The 10,000-nt window shown below is 48.6% G+C and overlaps 1 protein-coding gene across 3 annotated transcripts in view; it reads right to left on the minus strand.

Moving 5' to 3' along the window:
- LOC118236512 (disks large-associated protein 3-like) overlaps window positions 1–10,000 on the minus strand; it is a 57,641-nt gene that overhangs the window by 29,855 nt on the left and 17,786 nt on the right. For all 3 annotated transcript variants that reach the window (XM_035435163.1, XM_035435081.1, XM_035435001.1), the window contains exon 2: window positions 7,622–7,687. The gene's annotated coding sequence lies outside the window, so the exon portion shown is untranslated. The remainder of the gene's footprint in view (window positions 1–7,621; window positions 7,688–10,000) is intronic.

Below are 10,000 nucleotides of genomic sequence, written 5' to 3' on the forward strand. Positions count from 1 at the left end.
GTGAATGTTCTCTTGAGGTGTCGGTGTTCTCATGGGAGCAGCAGCTTTCTCCCACACATCCAACATTTACATTTACAGCACAGAGCAGCAGCCAGAGCTGTCTACTGCACAGCCCTGCTATAGACCTACAGCACAGCGCTGCTACAGACCTACTGCATAGCCCTGCTGCAGACCTACAGCACAGCGCTGCTACAGACCTACAGCACAGCCCTGCTACAGCACAGCACTGCTTCAGACCTACTGCAAAGCCCTGCTATAGACCTAATGCACAGCCCTGCTATAGACCTACAGCACAGCGCTGCTACAGACCTACAGCACAGCCCTGCTACAGCACAGCACTGCTTCAGACCTACACAGCCCAGTTTACTCACATTCATGTTTTACTGCTCTCCTGTCAAAGACTGCAGCCAGGACTGCAGCTTGGCATTCTATGCAACGGAAAATTCCCTCCGTCCACATGCGCAGCTTCCCCCCACTCATGCAGGTCCCCCCGCCCCCACGCATGCAGGTCCCCCCCCCCACGCATGCAGGCCCCCCCCCGACGCATGCAGGTTTTCCTGACCTCACCCACCAAGCCCAAAACCAGCTCATTTCAGTTTAGCAGAACCAGCTGTATGGGAAAGAAAGAGTAAAACTATCTCTTTCTCTGTCTCTGAAAAACAGCAGGTTTTAAACACTTAGAAATCCATTAACCTACATTGGGAGTGGATGGCCCCAGGCAGTCAATGGGATAGGAGAGTGTGCGGAATCAGAAATAGACGCACAGAACTGCGAGTGTGTGCCATCAGAAACACCCCCACAGAACCACGGGACTCTGAACTTCCAGGGTACCAGGCTCACCACTGCTGCTCAATCTATGGGGTGCACGCCCGGACCCGACCCGTTTCAGGGTCTGCCCCCAGCTCGTACCCCCAGCTCGTGCCCCCAGCTTCTGCCCCCAGCTTCTGCCCCCACAATCTACCCCCAGCTCGTGCCCCCAGCTTCTACCCCCAGCTTCTGCCCCAGCTCGTGCCCCCAGCTCGTGCCCCCAGCTTCTGCTCCCAGCTTTTGCCCCCAGCTCGTGCCCCGAGCTCGTGCCCCCAGCTTCTGCCCCCAGCTTCTGCTCCCAGCTTCTGCTCCCAGCTCATGCTCCCAGCTTCTGCCCCCAGCTCGTGCCCCAGCTTCTGCCCCAGCTCATGCCCCCAGCTTGTGCCCCCAGCTTCTGCTCCCAGCTCATGCCCCCAGCATCTACCCCCAGCTTCTGCCCCAGCTCATGCCCCCAGCATCTACCCCCAGCATCTACCCCCAGCTTCTGCCCCAGCTCATGCCCCCAGCTTGTGCCCCCAGCTTCTGCCCCAGCTCATGCCCCCAGCTTGTGCCCCCAGCTTCTGCTCCCAGCTCATGCCCCCAGCATCTACCCCCAGATTCTGCCCCAGCTCATGCCCCCAGCATCTGCCCCCAGCTTCTACCCCCAGCTTGTGCCCCCAGCTTCTTCCCCAGCTCATGCCCCCAGCTTCTGCTCCCAGCTATTTCAGCACTAGATCAGTGAGCTGCAGCTGCAGACTGCGCTCTGAGACAGGAGTGAACTGGCGCTTTGGTTTTACTAAAATGAGCACAGATACTTGGTTTGAAGAAAACCAGCACTGGCCCTCCAGGACTATATTTGTTCACCCCTGTCATAATCTAAACACACAACATGGTCAACATGGTCCAAAATCTCACTGCATAATTAAATCACAGAACCAAGAGCTGACCGTAGTCCAGAGACATGTAGGCCCCGGGTCCTACTGCCAAGAGAGACGTCAATCTCAATGAGCTGAAATAATGCAGAAACTAGCTGTGTAATCTTAGCATAGAAACTAGCTGTGTTATCTTAGTGCAGAAACTAGCTGTGTAATCTTAGTGCAGAAACTAGCTGTGTAATCTTAGTGCAGAAACTAGCTGCATAATTTTAGTGCAAAAACTAGCTGTGTCATCTTAGTGCAAAAACTAGCGCTGTCATCTTAGTGCAGAAACTAGCTGTGTAATTTTAGCGCAGTGGACTTGCTTGGCTAGGTGACTGCACAGCACCGTCGTCTTTATGAACGCTGAAATTTAAAAATCCAGGACAGTGATCTGTTGACCTCACTTCCAGGCCTTGTGAACAATCCCAGCGGACGCAATGGGCAAACAATCCATCCTAGCGATGTGTCATTTCTAATTGGCAGGTCAGCAACACGTAACAACAATCATCTGTGAGTTTCTATTTTTCGCTGTCTGCCGGGCTGTAATGGATTAAGTGTCGTTTGCCTGAATACAGACAGATGGTCTCAATCCTAAAAGAAGACCACTCCTTCTGTGCACCCAGATGTGTGATGTACTGAGGCGTCTTAAATACATCTCATAAATATCAATACAACTCCTCACAGTTTTCCCTCGGATAGAATAACGCAGAATGAAATTTTATGTCATGTTGTTTTTCTTTCTGTTTTTTTTTTTTCTTTTTATTAAATGGTGTTAACATTTTTTTCTCATCTGAGGTGATTTAAAGGAAGAAGAAGGAACGGGACGAGCTAGCCTTCCTTAAAAGCCTTGTTTTTAGGGAGGTGCAGGGATTAGCTTTAGTATTCACGTTTGCTGATATTAACATGCTAAAAGCTGCAGCTTATCCCCTCTGTTCTGGGGAGGCTGATAGAGTGACTGTGTGCTCTAGTGTTGTGTCGTTCGCGAACGATTCGTTCAAAAGAACGAATCTTTTGGGTGAACGAACTGTACTGAATCACTTCGTGAAACGATTATTGAGGAAAAGTTGCTCTTTTGTTTTTCCTCACATTGAATACACAGACACAGCCCTATGGATACACAGACAGAGTCATATGGATACACAGATACAGCCCCACGGATACACCTACGGATACACCTACGGATACACAGACAGAGTTGTATGGATACACAGACACATCACCTATAGATACACAGACACAACCCTATGGATACACAAAGTTGTATGGATACACAGACGGTTGTTGGAGAATATCAGGTACGTGTGAAGAGCACATGGAAATATCTGCAGTGGTGGTGTAAAGGCATTCAGAATACCATGGCAACAGTAACAGCAAAACGATCATTTCTGTTTTGTCAAGGTGTTGCATTGACAACAGTGAGACCAATACGAGATCCGTGTTAACCTCACACAACAGCACAAAGACGCAGCCCTGCTTCCATACTGACTCAATGTGCTGTGTGCAGCTCTGATGAGGATTCAGCACTGAGGCCACTGGGAAAACAGTGCAATCCCACTGTGTCCACCACACTGGGAGAACTACATATCCCACCATGCTGAGGGAACTACATATCCCACTATGTTGGGGGAAATACATATCCCACCATGCTGAGGGAACTACATATCCCACTATCCTGGGGGAAATACATATCCCACCATGCTGAGGGAACTACATATCCCACTGTGCTGGGGGAAATATATATCCCACCATGCTGAGGGAGCTACATATCCCACTATGCTGGGGGAAATACATATCCCACCATGCTGAGGGAACTACATATCCCACTATGCTGGGGGAAATACATATCCCACCATCTCCACCATGCTGGGGGAACTACATATTCCACGATGCTGGGGGAACTACATTTACCACCATCTCCATCCTGCTGGGGGAACTACATATCCCACCATGCTGGAGCAACTACATATCCAACCATCTCCACCATGCTGGGGGAACTACATATCCCACCATATCCACCTTGCTGGGGGAACTACATATCCCACCATCTCCACCATGCTGGGGGAACTGCATATCCCAGCATGCTGGAGCAACTACATATCCAACCATCTCCACCATGCTGGGGCTACTACATATCCCAACCGTATCCACCTTGCTGGGGGAACTACATATCCCACCATCTCCACCATGCTGGGGGAACTGCATATCCCACCATGCTGGAGCAACTACATATCCAACCATCTCCACCATGCTGGGGGAACTACATATCCCACCGTATCCACCTTGCTGGGAGAACTACATATACCACCATGCTGGAGAAACTACATATCCCACTATTTCCACCATGTTGGGGCTACTACATATCCCACCATCTCCACCATCCTGGGGCAACTACATATCCCATCACCTACACCATCCTGGGGCAACTACATATCCCATCACCTACACCATCCTGGGGCAACTTCCTCCACGGAGGAGAATCCAGACCATGAGCCCTCGCGTGCACCCTGCTGTCGCCGTTGCTAATGGGCCGTACCTGTCTCTGCTTCTATGGCCTCTGGGTAGATGTAGTCATGTCTGTTTGAGGGTAACGGACCTTTCTGCTTCAGCTGTCACTCTCACCTGTCTCAGGTAAATGCCCAGGGCTGAGGCAAGAGTAGGAATCGAACAAAATAAGGCCAAACATGCAAAGTCAAATCAAAGAAATCACTGCCCACAAATCCCAGGCACAGATTTCAAAGAGCTTGTCTCCACTGGTGCATGGCAAACAGCGACTTCCGGTTTTCAGTAACTGCAGACAGAGTGTGTGTGTACTCTGTCTCTTTGTACCAGAGAGCATCATCCTCATCATCTTCATCATCATGATTATCCATGAGTCACTGGGCAGTCTATATTGCTAAAATACACATGCAGTACCTTTGCTTCTATATTTAGTGTCCTTCAGTAGAGCTGTAACTAGCATGCCGCGTCTGTGCTGCCCTACTGCTACCAGCCGAGGGCCAATCACACTCTGCCACTGGGGATGAGACCAACATCTGGGCCCAGAGCTCACTGAGAGCCCCCAAGCAGCACACGGGCTCACCACAGTTACCCCATCACACCCCACTACCCAGCTGTTGTCCTGGAAACAGCAGAACGACAGCATCAGGACCGGACAGCAGATGGACATTCTCAGGGTCCCTGCAATAAACCTGTCAGCTAGAAGCAGCAGAAGAGAAATTACCTGTGTGTGTGTGTGCACATGCGTGGGACTGTGTGTGAGTGTGTGTGTGTGTGCACATGTGTGGGACTGTGTGTGTGTGTGTGTGTGTGCACATGCGTGGGAGTGTGTGTATGAATGTGTGTGTGTGTGTGCATGTGCGTGGGAGAGTGTGTGTGTGTGTGTGTATGAGTATGTGTGTATGCGTGTGTGTGTGTCTGTGTGTGTATATGTATGTGTGTGTGTGCACATGCGTAGGACTGTATGTGTGTGTGTGTGTGGGCACATGCGTGGGAGAGTGTGTGTGTGTGTGTGTGTGTGTGTGTGTGGGCACATGCGTGGGAGAGTGTGTGTGTGTGTGTGTGTGCACATGCGTAGGACTGTATGTGTGTGTGTGTGTGTGTGTGTGTGTGGGCACATGCGTGGGAGAGTGTGTGTGTGTGTGTGTGTGTGTGCACATGCGTAGGACTGTATGTGTGTGTGTGTATGTGTGTGTGTGTGTGTGGGCACATGCGTGGGAGAGTGTGTGTGTGTGTGCACATGCGTAGGACTGTATGTGTGTGTGTGTATGTGTGTGTGTGTGTGTGTGCACATGCGTAGGAGAGTGTGTGTGTGTGTGTGTGCACATGCGTAGGACTGTATGTGTGTGTGTGTGTGTGAATGTGTCCCTCTCCTCCTGCAGTACTGAGTTCCTCTCAGTTCCTCATGTGCAGTGTTACTGTGTGTAATACCAAACAGGAGCCTGGTTCGTTTGGAGGACCCTGGTGTTGGCTCTGGGTAAACAAGCCCATGTTGTCAGTGCCTGGACATCACGCATGGAAACACACCCACACACACACACACACACACACACACACACACTACGCTACACCCGCCATCAATCACCACGGTGACCTCATCGATGACCTCCCACAGCAACCAGGGCACTGCTGACGCTGTTGCTACGGGCTGCTGCATTATTGATTGACAGCAGACAAACGGCCGTACCGCACTCACAGTGGGGCAAACACCCCAGCCCTCACGGGCTACCCATAATGCAGCACTGGGGCGGGGGTGTGCTGTGGCAGCGCGTCTGCGTCTGAGGGTTTGGCACACAGTGCCCGCGTGGGAGCACGGGCACGCTGGCGCTCAGAGAATCCCAGAGGCGGGTGCGATGCCAGCCAGGAGGGGGCGTTTGGGGTGTGAGATCCTGTTCCTCTCCCGCAGGTCTGCAGACAAACCCGACAGGAAGCGCGTTGAACATAGGAAGCGCGTTGGGCTCAGGAAGCGCAGTCATCCATGTTCCTCCAGTGAGGAGGCTCTGTGACATATGCACGGAGACAAGATGGCGCACCCTTAGCCTCTGTTCAACTAATCTGCAAGTCCCAAGGGGGGAGGGGGGGTGGGGGCAGTGGAGTATTCTCTCATGCAACACATTTATAATTTCCAAATATGCTAATCCAATATATTTCCATTCTTGAGTCACCATTTTTAATTTGGTAATTACTTACAATTTAAGGCTGCACTGATGATATCTTCAGTATTTAGATACACATACTAGCAATATAAAGCCATAATTCAAACTTTTGTGTGAAATAAGAAACTGTTATTTTAAGTGCCATTATGCATTCAAATGTACTATTCAATATATTGCAGTATATTCTTCAATATGTGGCAATACATTTTACTGCATAAAAGCTGGTGGTCCCATTTTGAAAAAAAAAGAAAGCAATCCACCTTTCGTAAGCCGATTGCATCATAAATCCCACAATTCCAAGGGCATTTAAACACAGGGAGCCATGTTACTGTACGCAGATGTGCGGATGCACACCCAAACTGAGGCACCAGGCCTTGTCCTGTCAGGAGGCGACAGGAAGGAGATAAAAGGTCAGGCTCTTATGAAACCGTTTTTTTCTTACGAAACATCAGATCTTCTGCTGTCTCGGCTCAGATCGAATAAAAAGATAAAAAAGGACCTTCAGAGGGACAGAGAATGCCTGAGCCGCGATGTGATTGGTTCATTTAAACAGGTATGTGGACTGCCAGGAAACATAAAGCATTTCCAGACTGCAGCAGAAGAAGATTTGGTCACATTCCCATTTGGTTTGCTTGAAAAACATCTGACGAGAACGTTCCTCAAACAAAAGTCTTAGAACTTCTTATTGTTCCAAAGAAATTCTGTTAAAGTCACAGAAGGGTCTGTGCTGTTTCCATGTCCCATACAACTGTAGTTTTCATCTAGGCATGAAAAACCATCATGGAGGATCTGCTTAACATGCATTTAAACAAGAATACGTTGAATGGAAACATAGGAATGACAAAATTAATGTTCATGTTCCTGTTAACAATGACATGAATAAGCATTGATGATTCAAATTGTCTACTGACTCAAATAAAAAAAAAGAATAATGACCAAAAGCTCTTCCTGCAATGCTATTTGTGACTCAAAGATGACATTTTAGGGACAGGAAACAAATACAGATTCTGGGAAGTCTCACAACATTTTGGGAATGTTCTAAGAATGGATAATTAGAATATGCGCAAGTCTTATATACTGTAGGTATGCATAGTAATATGCAATAGCTTTACCTAGCATTATGGAGGATTCTATGTTTACAGGTATATTTGATTATTTCTACACTGGTATGCCAGGTTTTGCATGGTACGTATGGAGGAGAGGATCAAACAGCTGGACAACAGTTTATAACAGGCTTATAAGGGTTTATAACAGGTCAGTACTTACTGCCTCAGCCAGGGAATAACCGTCTCCATCTCTGTACGGTCAGGGGCTATGCTGTCACTCAGGCACCTGCAGGACAGGGGAGGAGAGAGGTCAATCTGGACCTCCGGGCCGCTCTCTGACCACGCCCACACTGATGTGATTGGGTCAAACCAAACCACACCCACTTCTTTTTCACACCGATGTGATTGGGTCAACCCAAACCACACCCACAGCTTTTTCACACCGATGTGATTGGGTCAACCCAAACCACACCCACAGCTTTTTCACACCAATGTGATTGGGTCTAACCAAACCACACCCACTGCTTTTTCACACTGATGTGATTGGGTCTAACCAAACCACACCCACTGTTTTTTCACACCGATGTGATTGGGTCTAACCACACCCACTGCTTTTTCACACCAATGTGATTGGGTCTAACCAAAACACACCAACTGCTTTTTCACACCGATGTGATTGGGTCTAACCAAACCACACCCACTGCTTTTTCACACTGATGTGATTGGGTCTAACCAAACCACACCACAAAAAAAAACATTGTGAAATGTTTGAAATCATTTCTGACATTAAAATAATGCCATGTCAGGCTGCAGGAGGAGATGCATGAGAGCATAATGACACAGTCTACATGTGGGGCAGGGGTCTCTGGAGGAACCGCCCCCCCCCCCCCCCCGTGGTGTCTGCAGGGGGGGGGGCTGGGCGTCCCAAAACTATTCAAATAATAACTATTTACTCTGTATATAACACGCTTTCACACTCACATTCACACCAACCAGATTAAGCACTGGTACATGGCCTGTAATAGTAACAAGCATGAGCTGTGTGTGTGAATTACACATTTAAACATGTTAGGAGCTTAAGGGGTGTGGCTTGGAGGAGGAGGGGGAGGGTGCGATTTGGGGTTTGGATGGTGGGGGAAGGGCGAAGACTTTCTCATTGGTGGGTTTGGAAATGTTTGGGAACCCCTGCAATAAGCAGACCCGTGTAACCCGTCTAACAAGTAACGTCTAGAAGTAAACTTCCTGCAGATCACTTCACACGCTATTCCCTGTTCTTCCTCCTCACACAGTAAAATGTCCGGTGTTACTTCAACTCTAACAGAGTATACCTGAGGCCAATAGGGACCGTGTGTACTCTGTAAGAGCAGATGGATCACCAGGCAGCATTCACCCCCTTATTAACAAGTCCGTTATGATTGAGAAAAAGATTACTCAAGTATATTTCACACAAAAGTAAACTTTCATAGGATTATATGTTTTGTAAAATGCGTCATTTAAAAAATAGTCAGTGTTTTCGATGAAGGGATTCCAAATTTTACAGAAGGAAAGTATTCCAAAAGACGAAGAGACAGAGCGAGAGAGAGGGGGAGGAGAGAGAGGAAAGACGGAGGGTGGATTGAAAGACAGAATAAAGGAGTATAAAGTATAACGGAGGTAAAGTAGGCTTTCAGATCAGCTGAAAGTCTGGAGCGAGTTTGGTGTGCCATGAACAATCTGCTCTACCCAGCAAAGATTAAGAAGAGAAGGAACATAAATAATATTCGTACTTCTGGTGTGTGAGTGCGTGTGTGGATGGGTGTGTGGGACGATGTGTGCGCAAATTGCGAAGCATGGTTGCACTGATGTTCTCCACATGATAAAAAAACCTAGACTTATTCAATGCAGAGCAGACCTGCCATATTTATAATCAGGCTCATTATAAACCCCACAGGCTGGCCGGGAGCATTCACAGATTAAACACTTCCTGCTTCCTGCCACAGAAAAACGCATCACTTCCCTTTTCTTCTCACATTGAGCATCAGCCAGTTTTCCCTCTCTGTCTGAGGACAGGAGTGTATTCCAGCACCAGGCCCCCACCTCACCCATCTAAGGGTTAAACGTGGGTGTGAGGCCTGGCCTGGCATAATTTAAAGCACAGAAGATATCACCGTCCTGCTGGTGGGGGGGCGGGGAGATGGCGGTGGGGGCGGGGGGGTGGGGCGGGGGTTATTCGCTGCTCTGTGAGAGACAGGCAAAATTACTTCATGGATAAAAAAAAGACATTGTTTGATTGTCCCGTGGGGGAAGAGATGTGAGGTCAAAGGTCATTTTTGTGCCCACACTCTGTTTATGTGCCTGGCCCATTTTCTCCTGTCTGTAATCCTGACAGACACATTTCAGATCAGATTACAGCACCACAGACCGGTTCTGAAAAAGCCCTGAGTCCAGTTTAAGGGAATGGAAAAAATACAGCACCCGTAAATGGACTGCATTTATATAGCGCTTTTATCCAAAGCGCATTACAATTGATGCCTCTCATTCGCGAGAACAGTTAGGGGTTAGGTGTCTTTTTCAAGGACACACCCAGGGTGGGGTTTGAACCGGCAACTCTCCGACTGCC

This window comes from Anguilla anguilla, chromosome 1, assembly GCF_013347855.1.
Source record: "Anguilla anguilla isolate fAngAng1 chromosome 1, fAngAng1.pri, whole genome shotgun sequence".
Classification (NCBI taxonomy): Eukaryota; Metazoa; Chordata; class Actinopteri; order Anguilliformes; family Anguillidae; genus Anguilla; species Anguilla anguilla.